The 15,013-nt window shown below is 42.9% G+C and overlaps 9 non-coding genes across 9 annotated transcripts; all 9 read right to left on the bottom strand.

Moving 5' to 3' along the window:
* Positions 1-666: 666 nt before the first annotated feature.
* On the bottom strand, positions 667-857 carry LOC141239544 (U2 spliceosomal RNA). Its single transcript, XR_012304902.1, has one exon. It is a non-coding gene; the product is annotated as a U2 spliceosomal RNA (small nuclear RNA).
* A 1,115-nt stretch (positions 858-1,972) lies between these two features.
* LOC141239543 (U2 spliceosomal RNA) lies at positions 1,973-2,163 on the bottom strand. Its single transcript, XR_012304901.1, has one exon. It is a non-coding gene; the product is annotated as a U2 spliceosomal RNA (small nuclear RNA).
* Positions 2,164-3,275: 1,112 nt separating this feature from the next.
* Positions 3,276-3,466, bottom strand: LOC141239542 (U2 spliceosomal RNA). The gene has a single exon (XR_012304900.1). It is a non-coding gene; the product is annotated as a U2 spliceosomal RNA (small nuclear RNA).
* Positions 3,467-4,581: 1,115 nt separating this feature from the next.
* Positions 4,582-4,772, bottom strand: LOC141239541 (U2 spliceosomal RNA). The gene has a single exon (XR_012304899.1). It is a non-coding gene; the product is annotated as a U2 spliceosomal RNA (small nuclear RNA).
* Positions 4,773-5,887: 1,115 nt separating this feature from the next.
* Positions 5,888-6,078, bottom strand: LOC141239540 (U2 spliceosomal RNA). Its single transcript, XR_012304898.1, has one exon. It is a non-coding gene; the product is annotated as a U2 spliceosomal RNA (small nuclear RNA).
* Positions 6,079-7,193: 1,115 nt separating this feature from the next.
* On the bottom strand, positions 7,194-7,384 carry LOC141239532 (U2 spliceosomal RNA). The gene has a single exon (XR_012304896.1). It is a non-coding gene; the product is annotated as a U2 spliceosomal RNA (small nuclear RNA).
* Positions 7,385-8,499: 1,115 nt separating this feature from the next.
* LOC141239519 (U2 spliceosomal RNA) lies at positions 8,500-8,690 on the bottom strand. The gene has a single exon (XR_012304894.1). It is a non-coding gene; the product is annotated as a U2 spliceosomal RNA (small nuclear RNA).
* A 1,115-nt stretch (positions 8,691-9,805) lies between these two features.
* Positions 9,806-9,996, bottom strand: LOC141239508 (U2 spliceosomal RNA). Its single transcript, XR_012304893.1, has one exon. It is a non-coding gene; the product is annotated as a U2 spliceosomal RNA (small nuclear RNA).
* A 1,115-nt stretch (positions 9,997-11,111) lies between these two features.
* LOC141239496 (U2 spliceosomal RNA) lies at positions 11,112-11,293 on the bottom strand. The gene has a single exon (XR_012304886.1). It is a non-coding gene; the product is annotated as a U2 spliceosomal RNA (small nuclear RNA).
* Between the last annotated feature and the right edge of the window lie 3,720 nt (positions 11,294-15,013).

The raw sequence follows: 15,013 nt of genomic DNA, 5'->3' as shown, positions 1-15,013 counted from the left end.
CTGCAGGCAGGATACCTGGCTGGCTGAATGTCGCTGAGAAGCTCACAGAGACCGCCATAAGCAACAGTTTAACAGAATGCCACAGACTAATCAACCAAACTTTTTGGGTTGGGTTCTCTTTTATAGTCTGCAGGCATTAAATGAAAGAAGTCAGTGTTCCAGCAGAAGGAGACAACGTTTCAGAAAAGGCATTGTAGCAAACCAAAAAAGAAATTTTAAGCGCAGCAGTGTAACCAGCGCACATACCTGTTAGCTCGGGTGAGTTTAAAAGGCTGCTGTTGATAACAAGGGCATTTGCTAAATAGATGGTGTGTGTGCAACAATATACTGAAAGGTCAATTATATTGTGCAGCTTATCTCACCACCTGTAGTTATTTAGGTGAAAGCTCCAAAATGCTTGCCTAATATGTCTGTTTATCCAAAAGGAAGTAGAAAGGGAGAGCTAGAAAGATAGCATTGCATCACATTACATGGCAATGCAATGCACAGTTGCTGAAGTTGAACCAAAATGAGCTTGTAATCTGGCTTCTGCAACTTTGAACATGAAAAATCCAATGAGGAGAAGAAAAGCAGAGCCAAAGAGTTCATCCCAAAATCCGACAAACAAGCAAAATGAACAAAAAACATTGAATTCAATTCTTTCTGATTTTAGAAACTGCATTAAAGAAGGGGTGCACCGGTCCTGGAGATACTGCAATACCAGGTCAATGCGTGGAGTGGACAGAGCAAGCTCTTTTTCCATCTCCCTGTTCTAAAAATCCATTTAATATATGGTCCCCAGATAGGGGACGTATCAGATATTAAACTGATAAGAACAGATACTACACTTGATCTTAGCCAAAAGGCCGAGAAGCGATAACCAGAATTGGTTTCAAACTACGGAGCCACCCAAGGATCCTAAAAAGTCCATTTGTGGAGATGAGCTCCTGGACTCCCGTTAAGAAGACATGTTGTCAACCTCTAGATCCCTTACATGCCTGCACTTTTCGGCTTGCTGCTGCTGCAATCCACGCGTTTTAGATCTGCATAACTCCACCTCTTTAAACACAGCACCTTCACCCCCTGCTGTTCCCACCCGCCTCAACACCGTTGGAAGGGAGGAGAACCAATTAAGGCGGGGGGTGGGGTGGAACGAGCAGCTGTCTACCCTTAGCAGGAGGGCTCCTGATTACATACCTCTCCTGCTGCTGCTGCTGCTGGCTGTCCAGCAGCAGACTGAAGGTGGCTGCTGCTGTGCACAGGTATATAAAGGCTCAGAGCCTATTATGACACGCGCAGCCAGCGTTCCATTGCCACATTCCATCTACTGCAGGCAGGATACCTGGCTGGCTGAATGTCGCTGAGAAGCTCACAGAGACCGCCATAAGCAACAGTTTAACAGAATGCCACAGACTAATCAACCAAACTTTTTGGGTTGGGTTCTCTTTTATAGTCTGCAGGCATTAAATGAAAGAAGTCAGTGTTCCAGCAGAAGGAGACAACGTTTCAGAAAAGGCATTGTAGCAAACCAAAAAAGAAATTTTAAGCGCAGCAGTGTAACCAGCGCACATACCTGTTAGCTCGGGTGAGTTTAAAAGGCTGCTGTTGATAACAAGGGCATTTGCTAAATAGATGGTGTGTGTGCAACAATATACTGAAAGGTCAATTATATTGTGCAGCTTATCTCACCACCTGTAGTTATTTAGGTGAAAGCTCCAAAATGCTTGCCTAATATGTCTGTTTATCCAAAAGGAAGTAGAAAGGGAGAGCTAGAAAGATAGCATTGCATCACATTACATGGCAATGCAATGCACAGTTGCTGAAGTTGAACCAAAATGAGCTTGTAATCTGGCTTCTGCAACTTTGAACATGAAAAATCCAATGAGGAGAAGAAAAGCAGAGCCAAAGAGTCCATCCCAAAATCCGACAAACAAGCAAAATGAACAAAAAACATTGAATTCAATTCTTTCTGATTTTAGAAACTGCATTAAAGAAGGGGTGCACCGGTCCTGGAGATACTGCAATACCAGGTCAATGCGTGGAGTGGACAGAGCAAGCTCTTTTTCCATCTCCCTGTTCTAAAAATCCATTTAATATATGGTCCCCAGATAGGGGACGTATCAGATATTAAACTGATAAGAACAGATACTACACTTGATCTTAGCCAAAAGGCCGAGAAGCGATAACCAGAATTGGTTTCAAACTACGGAGCCACCCAAGGATCCTAAAAAGTCCATTTGTGGAGATGAGCTCCTGGACTCCCGTTAAGAAGACATGTTGTCAACCTCTAGATCCCTTACATGCCTGCACTTTTCGGCTTGCTGCTGCTGCAATCCACGCGTTTTAGATCTGCATAACTCCACCTCTTTAAACACAGCACCTTCACCCCCTGCTGTTCCCACCCGCCTCAACACCGTTGGAAGGGAGGAGAACCAATTAAGGCGGGGGGTGGGGTGGAACGAGCAGCTGTCTACCCTTAGCAGGAGGGCTCCTGATTACATACCTCTCCTGCTGCTGCTGCTGGCTGTCCAGCAGCAGACTGAAGGTGGCTGCTGCTGTGCACAGGTATATAAAGGCTCAGAGCCTATTATGACACGCGCAGCCAGCGTTCCATTGCCACATTCCATCTACTGCAGGCAGGATACCTGGCTGGCTGAATGTCGCTGAGAAGCTCACAGAGACCGCCATAAGCAACAGTTTAACAGAATGCCACAGACTAATCAACCAAACTTTTTGGGTTGGGTTCTCTTTTATAGTCTGCAGGCATTAAATGAAAGAAGTCAGTGTTCCAGCAGAAGGAGACAACGTTTCAGAAAAGGCATTGTAGCAAACCAAAAAAGAAATTTTAAGCGCAGCAGTGTAACCAGCGCACATACCTGTTAGCTCGGGTGAGTTTAAAAGGCTGCTGTTGATAACAAGGGCATTTGCTAAATAGATGGTGTGTGTGCAACAATATACTGAAAGGTCAATTATATTGTGCAGCTTATCTCACCACCTGTAGTTATTTAGGTGAAAGCTCCAAAATGCTTGCCTAATATGTCTGTTTATCCAAAAGGAAGTAGAAAGGGAGAGCTAGAAAGATAGCATTGCATCACATTACATGGCAATGCAATGCACAGTTGCTGAAGTTGAACCAAAATGAGCTTGCAATCTGGCTTCTGCAACTTTGAACATGAAAAATCCAATGAGGAGAAGAAAAGCAGAGCCAAAGAGTCCATCCCAAAATCCGACAAACAAGCAAAATGAACAAAAAACATTGAATTCAATTCTTTCTGATTTTAGAAACTGCATTAAAGAAGGGGTGCACCGGTCCTGGAGATACTGCAATACCAGGTCAATGCGTGGAGTGGACAGAGCAAGCTCTTTTTCCATCTCCCTGTTCTAAAAATCCATTTAATATATGGTCCCCAGATAGGGGACGTATCAGATATTAAACTGATAAGAACAGATACTACACTTGATCTTAGCCAAAAGGCCGAGAAGCGATAACCAGAATTGGTTTCAAACTACGGAGCCACCCAAGGATCCTAAAAAGTCCATTTGTGGAGATGAGCTCCTGGACTCCCGTTAAGAAGACATGTTGTCAACCTCTAGATCCCTTACATGCCTGCACTTTTCGGCTTGCTGCTGCTGCAATCCACGCGTTTTAGATCTGCATAACTCCACCTCTTTAAACACAGCACCTTCACCCCCTGCTGTTCCCACCCGCCTCAACACCGTTGGAAGGGAGGAGAACCAATTAAGGCGGGGGGTGGGGTGGAACGAGCAGCTGTCTACCCTTAGCAGGAGGGCTCCTGATTACATACCTCTCCTGCTGCTGCTGCTGCTGGCTGTCCAGCAGCAGACTGAAGGTGGCTGCTGCTGTGCACAGGTATATAAAGGCTCAGAGCCTATTATGACACGCGCAGCCAGCGTTCCATTGCCACATTCCATCTACTGCAGGCAGGATACCTGGCTGGCTGAATGTCGCTGAGAAGCTCACAGAGACCGCCATAAGCAACAGTTTAACAGAATGCCACAGACTAATCAACCAAACTTTTTGGGTTGGGTTCTCTTTTATAGTCTGCAGGCATTAAATGAAAGAAGTCAGTGTTCCAGCAGAAGGAGACAACGTTTCAGAAAAGGCATTGTAGCAAACCAAAAAAGAAATTTTAAGCGCAGCAGTGTAACCAGCGCACATACCTGTTAGCTCGGGTGAGTTTAAAAGGCTGCTGTTGATAACAAGGGCATTTGCTAAATAGATGGTGTGTGTGCAACAATATACTGAAAGGTCAATTATATTGTGCAGCTTATCTCACCACCTGTAGTTATTTAGGTGAAAGCTCCAAAATGCTTGCCTAATATGTCTGTTTATCCAAAAGGAAGTAGAAAGGGAGAGCTAGAAAGATAGCATTGCATCACATTACATGGCAATGCAATGCACAGTTGCTGAAGTTGAACCAAAATGAGCTTGTAATCTGGCTTCTGCAACTTTGAACATGAAAAATCCAATGAGGAGAAGAAAAGCAGAGCCAAAGAGTCCATCCCAAAATCCGACAAACAAGCAAAATGAACAAAAAACATTGAATTCAATTCTTTCTGATTTTAGAAACTGCATTAAAGAAGGGGTGCACCGGTCCTGGAGATACTGCAATACCAGGTCAATGCGTGGAGTGGACAGAGCAAGCTCTTTTTCCATCTCCCTGTTCTAAAAATCCATTTAATATATGGTCCCCAGATAGGGGACGTATCAGATATTAAACTGATAAGAACAGATACTACACTTGATCTTAGCCAAAAGGCCGAGAAGCGATAACCAGAATTGGTTTCAAACTACGGAGCCACCCAAGGATCCTAAAAAGTCCATTTGTGGAGATGAGCTCCTGGACTCCCGTTAAGAAGACATGTTGTCAACCTCTAGATCCCTTACATGCCTGCACTTTTCGGCTTGCTGCTGCTGCAATCCACGCGTTTTAGATCTGCATAACTCCACCTCTTTAAACACAGCACCTTCACCCCCTGCTGTTCCCACCCGCCTCAACACCGTTGGAAGGGAGGAGAACCAATTAAGGCGGGGGGTGGGGTGGAACGAGCAGCTGTCTACCCTTAGCAGGAGGGCTCCTGATTACATACCTCTCCTGCTGCTGCTGCTGCTGGCTGTCCAGCAGCAGACTGAAGGTGGCTGCTGCTGTGCACAGGTATATAAAGGCTCAGAGCCTATTATGACACGCGCAGCCAGCGTTCCATTGCCACATTCCATCTACTGCAGGCAGGATACCTGGCTGGCTGAATGTCGCTGAGAAGCTCACAGAGACCGCCATAAGCAACAGTTTAACAGAATGCCACAGACTAATCAACCAAACTTTTTGGGTTGGGTTCTCTTTTATAGTCTGCAGGCATTAAATGAAAGAAGTCAGTGTTCCAGCAGAAGGAGACAACGTTTCAGAAAAGGCATTGTAGCAAACCAAAAAAGAAATTTTAAGCGCAGCAGTGTAACCAGCGCACATACCTGTTAGCTCGGGTGAGTTTAAAAGGCTGCTGTTGATAACAAGGGCATTTGCTAAATAGATGGTGTGTGTGCAACAATATACTGAAAGGTCAATTATATTGTGCAGCTTATCTCACCACCTGTAGTTATTTAGGTGAAAGCTCCAAAATGCTTGCCTAATATGTCTGTTTATCCAAAAGGAAGTAGAAAGGGAGAGCTAGAAAGATAGCATTGCATCACATTACATGGCAATGCAATGCACAGTTGCTGAAGTTGAACCAAAATGAGCTTGTAATCTGGCTTCTGCAACTTTGAACATGAAAAATCCAATGAGGAGAAGAAAAGCAGAGCCAAAGAGTCCATCCCAAAATCCGACAAACAAGCAAAATGAACAAAAAACATTGAATTCAATTCTTTCTGATTTTAGAAACTGCATTAAAGAAGGGGTGCACCGGTCCTGGAGATACTGCAATACCAGGTCAATGCGTGGAGTGGACAGAGCAAGCTCTTTTTCCATCTCCCTGTTCTAAAAATCCATTTAATATATGGTCCCCAGATAGGGGACGTATCAGATATTAAACTGATAAGAACAGATACTACACTTGATCTTAGCCAAAAGGCCGAGAAGCGATAACCAGAATTGGTTTCAAACTACGGAGCCACCCAAGGATCCTAAAAAGTCCATTTGTGGAGATGAGCTCCTGGACTCCCGTTAAGAAGACATGTTGTCAACCTCTAGATCCCTTACATGCCTGCACTTTTCGGCTTGCTGCTGCTGCAATCCACGCGTTTTAGATCTGCATAACTCCACCTCTTTAAACACAGCACCTTCACCCCCTGCTGTTCCCACCCGCCTCAACACCGTTGGAAGGGAGGAGAACCAATTAAGGCGGGGGGTGGGGTGGAACGAGCAGCTGTCTACCCTTAGCAGGAGGGCTCCTGATTACATACCTCTCCTGCTGCTGCTGCTGCTGGCTGTCCAGCAGCAGACTGAAGGTGGCTGCTGCTGTGCACAGGTATATAAAGGCTCAGAGCCTATTATGACACGCGCAGCCAGCGTTCCATTGCCACATTCCATCTACTGCAGGCAGGATACCTGGCTGGCTGAATGTCGCTGAGAAGCTCACAGAGACCGCCATAAGCAACAGTTTAACAGAATGCCACAGACTAATCAACCAAACTTTTTGGGTTGGGTTCTCTTTTATAGTCTGCAGGCATTAAATGAAAGAAGTCAGTGTTCCAGCAGAAGGAGACAACGTTTCAGAAAAGGCATTGTAGCAAACCAAAAAAGAAATTTTAAGCGCAGCAGTGTAACCAGCGCACATACCTGTTAGCTCGGGTGAGTTTAAAAGGCTGCTGTTGATAACAAGGGCATTTGCTAAATAGATGGTGTGTGTGCAACAATATACTGAAAGGTCAATTATATTGTGCAGCTTATCTCACCACCTGTAGTTATTTAGGTGAAAGCTCCAAAATGCTTGCCTAATATGTCTGTTTATCCAAAAGGAAGTAGAAAGGGAGAGCTAGAAAGATAGCATTGCATCACATTACATGTCAATGCAATGCACAGTTGCTGAAGTTGAACCAAAATGAGCTTGTAATCTGGCTTCTGCAACTTTGAACATGAAAAATCCAATGAGGAGAAGAAAAGCAGAGCCAAAGAGTCCATCCCAAAATCCGACAAACAAGCAAAATGAACAAAAAACATTGAATTCAATTCTTTCTGATTTTAGAAACTGCATTAAAGAAGGGGTGCACCGGTCCTGGAGATACTGCAATACCAGGTCAATGCGTGGAGTGGACAGAGCAAGCTCTTTTTCCATCTCCCTGTTCTAAAAATCCATTTAATATATGGTCCCCAGATAGGGGACGTATCAGATATTAAACTGATAAGAACAGATACTACACTTGATCTTAGCCAAAAGGCCGAGAAGCGATAACCAGAATTGGTTTCAAACTACGGAGCCACCCAAGGATCCTAAAAAGTCCATTTGTGGAGATGAGCTCCTGGACTCCCGTTAAGAAGACATGTTGTCAACCTCTAGATCCCTTACATGCCTGCACTTTTCGGCTTGCTGCTGCTGCAATCCACGCGTTTTAGATCTGCATAACTCCACCTCTTTAAACACAGCACCTTCACCCCCTGCTGTTCCCACCCGCCTCAACACCGTTGGAAGGGAGGAGAACCAATTAAGGCGGGGGGTGGGGTGGAACGAGCAGCTGTCTACCCTTAGCAGGAGGGCTCCTGATTACATACCTCTCCTGCTGCTGCTGCTGCTGGCTGTCCAGCAGCAGACTGAAGGTGGCTGCTGCTGTGCACAGGTATATAAAGGCTCAGAGCCTATTATGACACGCGCAGCCAGCGTTCCATTGCCACATTCCATCTACTGCAGGCAGGATACCTGGCTGGCTGAATGTCGCTGAGAAGCTCACAGAGACCGCCATAAGCAACAGTTTAACAGAATGCCACAGACTAATCAACCAAACTTTTTGGGTTGGGTTCTCTTTTATAGTCTGCAGGCATTAAATGAAAGAAGTCAGTGTTCCAGCAGAAGGAGACAACGTTTCAGAAAAGGCATTGTAGCAAACCAAAAAAGAAATTTTAAGCGCAGCAGTGTAACCAGCGCACATACCTGTTAGCTCGGGTGAGTTTAAAAGGCTGCTGTTGATAACAAGGGCATTTGCTAAATAGATGGTGTGTGTGCAACAATATACTGAAAGGTCAATTATATTGTGCAGCTTATCTCACCACCTGTAGTTATTTAGGTGAAAGCTCCAAAATGCTTGCCTAATATGTCTGTTTATCCAAAAGGAAGTAGAAAGGGAGAGCTAGAAAGATAGCATTGCATCACATTACATGGCAATGCAATGCACAGTTGCTGAAGTTGAACCAAAATGAGCTTGTAATCTGGCTTCTGCAACTTTGAACATGAAAAATCCAATGAGGAGAAGAAAAGCAGAGCCAAAGAGTCCATCCCAAAATCCGACAAACAAGCAAAATGAACAAAAAACATTGAATTCAATTCTTTCTGATTTTAGAAACTGCATTAAAGAAGGGGTGCACCGGTCCTGGAGATACTGCAATACCAGGTCAATGCGTGGAGTGGACAGAGCAAGCTCTTTTTCCATCTCCCTGTTCTAAAAATCCATTTAATATATGGTCCCCAGATAGGGGACGTATCAGATATTAAACTGATAAGAACAGATACTACACTTGATCTTAGCCAAAAGGCCGAGAAGCGATAACCAGAATTGGTTTCAAACTACGGAGCCACCCAAGGATCCTAAAAAGTCCATTTGTGGAGATGAGCTCCTGGACTCCCGTTAAGAAGACATGTTGTCAACCTCTAGATCCCTTACATGCCTGCACTTTTCGGCTTGCTGCTGCTGCAATCCACGCGTTTTAGATCTGCATAACTCCACCTCTTTAAACACAGCACCTTCACCCCCTGCTGTTCCCACCCGCCTCAACACCGTTGGAAGGGAGGAGAACCAATTAAGGCGGGGGGTGGGGTGGAACGAGCAGCTGTCTACCCTTAGCAGGAGGGCTCCTGATTACATACCTCTCCTGCTGCTGCTGCTGCTGGCTGTCCAGCAGCAGACTGAAGGTGGCTGCTGCTGTGCACAGGTATATAAAGGCTCAGAGCCTATTATGACACGCGCAGCCAGCGTTCCATTGCCACATTCCATCTACTGCAGGCAGGATACCTGGCTGGCTGAATGTCGCTGAGAAGCTCACAGAGACCGCCATAAGCAACAGTTTAACAGAATGCCACAGACTAATCAACCAAACTTTTTGGGTTGGGTTCTCTTTTATAGTCTGCAGGCATTAAATGAAAGAAGTCAGTGTTCCAGCAGAAGGAGACAACGTTTCAGAAAAGGCATTGTAGCAAACCAAAAAAGAAATTTTAAGCGCAGCAGTGTAACCAGCGCACATACCTGTTAGCTCGGGTGAGTTTAAAAGGCTGCTGTTGATAACAAGGGCATTTGCTAAATAGATGGTGTGTGTGCAACAATATACTGAAAGGTCAATTATATTGTGCAGCTTATCTCACCACCTGTAGTTATTTAGGTGAAAGCTCCAAAATGCTTGCCTAATATGTCTGTTTATCCAAAAGGAAGTAGAAAGGGAGAGCTAGAAAGATAGCATTGCATCACATTACATGGCAATGCAATGCACAGTTGCTGAAGTTGAACCAAAATGAGCTTGTAATCTGGCTTCTGCAACTTTGAACATGAAAAATCCAATGAGGAGAAGAAAAGCAGAGCCAAAGAGTTCATCCCAAAATCCGACAAACAAGCAAAATGAACAAAAAACATTGAATTCAATTCTTTCTGATTTTAGAAACTGCATTAAAGAAGGGGTGCACCGGTCCTGGAGATACTGCAATACCAGGTCAATGCGTGGAGTGGACAGAGCAAGCTCTTTTTCCATCTCCCTGTTCTAAAAATCCATTTAATATATGGTCCCCAGATAGGGGACGTATCAGATATTAAACTGATAAGAACAGATACTACACTTGATCTTAGCCAAAAGGCCGAGAAGCGATAACCAGAATTGGTTTCAAACTACGGAGCCACCCAAGGATTCTAAAAAGTCCATTTGTGGAGATGAGCTCCTGGACTCCCGTTAAGAAGACATGTTGTCAACCTCTAGATCCCTTACATGCCTGCACTTTTCGGCTTGCTGCTGCTGCAATCCACGCGTTTTAGATCTGCATAACTCCACCTCTTTAAACACAGCACCTTCACCCCCTGCTGTTCCCACCCGCCTCAACACCGTTGGAAGGGAGGAGAACCAATTAAGGCGGGGGGTGGGGTGGAACGAGCAGCTGTCTACCCTTAGCAGGAGGGCTCCTGATTACATACCTCTCCTGCTGCTGCTGCTGCTGGCTGTCCAGCAGCAGACTGAAGGTGGCTGCTGCTGTGCACAGGTATATAAAGGCTCAGAGCCTATTATGACACGCGCAGCCAGCGTTCCATTGCCACATTCCATCTACTGCAGGCAGGATACCTGGCTGGCTGAATGTCGCTGAGAAGCTCACAGAGACCGCCATAAGCAACAGTTTAACAGAATGCCACAGACTAATCAACCAAACTTTTTGGGTTGGGTTCTCTTTTATAGTCTGCAGGCATTAAATGAAAGAAGTCAGTGTTCCAGCAGAAGGAGACAACGTTTCAGAAAAGGCATTGTAGCAAACCAAAAAAGAAATTTTAAGCGCAGCAGTGTAACCAGCGCACATACCTGTTAGCTCGGGTGAGTTTAAAAGGCTGCTGTTGATAACAAGGGCATTTGCTAAATAGATGGTGTGTGTGCAACAATATACTGAAAGGTCAATTATATTGTGCAGCTTATCTCACCACCTGTAGTTATTTAGGTGAAAGCTCCAAAATGCTTGCCTAATATGTCTGTTTATCCAAAAGGAAGTAGAAAGGGAGAGCTAGAAAGATAGCATTGCATCACATTACATGGCAATGCAATGCACAGTTGCTGAAGTTGAACCAAAATGAGCTTGTAATCTGGCTTCTGCAACTTTGAACATGAAAAATCCAATGAGGAGAAGAAAAGCAGAGCCAAAGAGTCCATCCCAAAATCCGACAAACAAGCAAAATGAACAAAAAACATTGAATTCAATTCTTTCTGATTTTAGAAACTGCATTAAAGAAGGGGTGCACCGGTCCTGGAGATACTGCAATACCAGGTCAATGCGTGGAGTGGACAGAGCAAGCTCTTTTTCCATCTCCCTGTTCTAAAAATCCATTTAATATATGGTCCCCAGATAGGGGACGTATCAGATATTAAACTGATAAGAACAGATTTTTTTCTTTTTCATTTTGTTCTTATATTTCAGTTGTTATTTCTCTTCTAATATTTCTCTTGCCTTATAATCTGTTCATGCTACAAGGTTCCACAGATGAAAGTTCCATAGACTCTTGGCTCTTTTTTTCCCAATTCTCTTCAGATCTAACAGGTAATAAATATATATTTCACTTAGTGCTAATTTTATGCATTCACTTTCACTTATAAAATCTCTTTTAAAAAGCAATATGTTTCGGACTTTCCATAGCGCATTCTTTATTCCATTTATCATTATCCAAATGACTCTTTCTTTTTCTTTTGATTGACATGTAAAATTTCCATATAAAACTACTTCGTGATTTAAAAACTTAAGACCAGTAACAAACTTTAAGAGACTTCCAACTTCTTTCCAGACATTTTGGGCATAAAAACAGTTCCAAAAGGTGTGTAAAACTGTTTCCTCTCTAACACAGCCTGTTCTAGGGCATCTTGCAGTATTGCACAATCCCCTTCTGTGTTGAAAAAATCTAACAGGAACACATTCTTGCACTATTGCCCATGCCAAGTCTTTATATTCATTTGTTAGATAAGGTGCATAAGTCATTCTCCAAATTCTTCCACTTTTAGTGTAAGTAAAGTTTGCCACTGCTGTCATCGTTTCTTTTCTCTTTGTCTCTAGAGCCAGTCTTCTTGAATTTGACAGCATCTCCACATCTACTTCAGGTAAGTTATAAAGTCTAATTGTTTTTTCTAGTAAGACATATTGTTTTGGCGGTGTAATTAGGACAGGAGAATTTTGGGGCAATGTTATCCACTTTCTTTTCCTAAAGATATCTCCACCTGCATATCTTAAGTAGAAAGACCAATGAGTTCTTAGATTGGTCATTTTGAAGCAAAAACTAAAGAACTTTAGGTACAAAAAATTTTTGATATTTGGGATATTCTTTCCACCATATTTATGCTGCTTGTACATTGTCTCTCTTCGAACCTTCTCCATTTTTGATCCCCACAGAAAAAGAAAAATTTGTCTCTGGAGAAACTTTACTGTGTTCTCATTCGGGGGGTACACCATACTTAAAAACAACATTATCGGCAACAACAAAGACTTAATGATCAAGTTTTTACCTTCCATTGATAATTTTCTGAGTTTCCATAAACTTATCTTCTTTTGCATTTTCTCCTTCACCAACTGCCAACTTTCTTCTCCATCATTCTTTTTTGTAAACACAACACCTAAAATTTTGATCTTATCACTTCTTATTTTAAGTTGAGGAATCTGCGCATCTGACCAATCACCGAATCCAAGACATTCGCTCTTCTCCAAGTTCAGTTTGAAGGCAGATGCTAAACAGAAAAAATCAGTAGTTCTTACTGCTCTTCTCAGCGATTGTTCTGAGTCGCACAGGATCGTGATGTCATCCATGTACCCCAGTGACTTAGTACTTAGTCCATTTCCACCTGGTATGGGTACACCTTTCACCATCTTATCTTTCCTCAACATTGCCAGTAGAGGCTCGATTGCGCAGATAAAGAGCAGAGGCGAAAGTGGGCATCCTTGTTTGACGCCCGACTTTAGAAAAACTTCTGAAGATAAAAAACCATTAATTAAAATCCTGCTAAAACTTCCATCATATAAAAGTGCAATGTGCTTAATAAAAACATCCGGGAATTTCATTTTCTTTAACACAGAATACAGGTACTTATGAGAGACTCTGTCGTACGCTTTCTGGAAATCAAGGGACAGAAGAGCTAGCTTTTGCTTCCTCTCTTGCTGATACCAAATTGCGTCCCGTATAATATTCAAGTTTTCTGCAATTGTACGACCAGGCACACCACATACCTGATCAGGATGCACGACCTTCTCTATCACCTTCTTCATTCTGTTCACCATGATTTTTGCCATAATTTTATAATCTACGTTGAGTAACGTGATTGGTCTCCAGTTCTCTAGATTAGTCTTATCTCCTTTTTTAAAAAGCAGGGTGACCACACCACTTCTCCAAGATTCAGGCAATTTGTCACATAAAAAGACAGCTTTAAAAATCTCAAACAGGTCGTCTTTTAAAATCTCCCAAAAAGTAAGATAAAATTCAATTTGTAGTCCGTCAGTACCCGGTGTTTTTCCTCTAGAAAAGCTTTTGATTGCACTTAGCAGTTCTTCTTCACAGATATCTTCAATCAACAACTCTTGATCTTGCTTTTCAAGGTGATTCTGCAATGAATTAAGAGCATCAGGTAAAAAATCAGCGTCAATTTTCTTTTCGCTAAAAAGATTTTGATAAAAAGTTTGCGCTTTGTCCAACAGTCCATCTTTAGTTGTTTCACCATCAAGTTCTTTAATTAATTCTTTGCGTTCTAAAGATTTTTTGAAAAAGAACCTGGAACATGTTTCATTTTTTTCCATATGTTCTACCTTGGCGTTGAAAATTATTTCTTTGCCTTTCTGTTCAATTGCTTTTTTAATGTCTTCTTTGACTTGTAAAATAACATCCTCCATATCTATCCCTGCATTTCTGAGTTTGTAACCTGTTTGCAGTTTTGTATTCAGGTCTTTAAACCATTTCTGATTCTGTCTGGCCTTCCTTTTGCCAGCTAAGAGAAAAAAATGTCTAATTTGAGACTTCACATACTCCCACCATTCTAGAATTCTTTTGTAATAATGTTTTTTCCCCTGTAGTTTTTTATAAAATTTCAAAAATTCCTCTTTTATACTTTCATCTTCCAGCAGCAGAGTGTTCAACTTCCAGACACCTCGCCCTTTCTCTAGACTGGGCAATTCCAAGTGAGTAATTAACGTTTTGTGGTCAGAAAAGATGTTACCTGTTAGATCCACTTTATTCACTTTAAAACTCTGTGATGTCAGAACAAAGTCAATTCTTGATTTTAGAAGATTGTTCTCCCAAGTGTATCCTGGTTCAGAGGTATTCTTTACTCTCCAGACATCATTCAGGCAAGTATCGTCGATTAGATTTTTTAACTGCATCTCAGTTTTGTCTTTCCTTCTAGTACCTGATGTCCTATTTTCATCAGACCGGATACAATTGAAGTCACCGCCAACCACAGTTGGTGTAGGACCAGGTATAAAGAGTTTGATGATATCTAATAAACTGGATCTTTCCTCTTTAATCGGAGATGCATAAACATTAATCAGCTTGAACTCGGATCCACAGTAACTCACATTAACAACTAGTGCACGTCCAGGTTCAACTTCAGTGAACGAGGTAACCTTAAAGTCTTTGTTTTTAAACAGGACGCCAACACCAGTAGCACGCGATCCATTTTCACCGGACCAGATGGAAGGTCCGTTCGCCCAATCTTCCCTTAGTTTGTTATAGTTAGGGTCATGGTCAATGCCGCATTCTTGAAGTAAAAAAATATCAGCATCTAAAGTCATCAGGTAAGAAAATAAAGCAGCTCTCTTGACAGAGCCCTTTAAACTCCTCACATTTAGTGAGGCAATTTTGAGTGTAGCCATAAATCATTTAAACAGAGCTTGAGTCCGTATCTGACATGAATCCGACCGGGGTAGAGGGACCCGCAGAAACGTCCGTGTCTGAGAATTCCTCGATGTTCACCGGATCAGATGGGTTTACAGGTTTAGGAACTGAGATGATCGGTTTAGGTGAGTAATTAGGGAGGACTATTTTCAAACGCCCAGCAGGTCTTTTGCTGGCGCTCTCTCCCTTAAACAAACTCGACTTCTCCTTTTTCCTTTTCCTCAAAACCTCCACGTCAATGTTAATCTCCTCCTCCTCCTCCTCACCACC

This window comes from Phyllobates terribilis, unplaced genomic scaffold, assembly GCF_046119375.1.
Source record: "Phyllobates terribilis strain yellow unplaced genomic scaffold, ASM4611937v1 Scaffold_769__1_contigs__length_694716, whole genome shotgun sequence".
Taxonomy (NCBI): Eukaryota; Metazoa; Chordata; class Amphibia; order Anura; family Dendrobatidae; genus Phyllobates; species Phyllobates terribilis.
The sequence above is the reverse complement of the archived record's forward strand: the minus strand, read 5'-3'. Positions and strand labels throughout refer to the sequence as shown.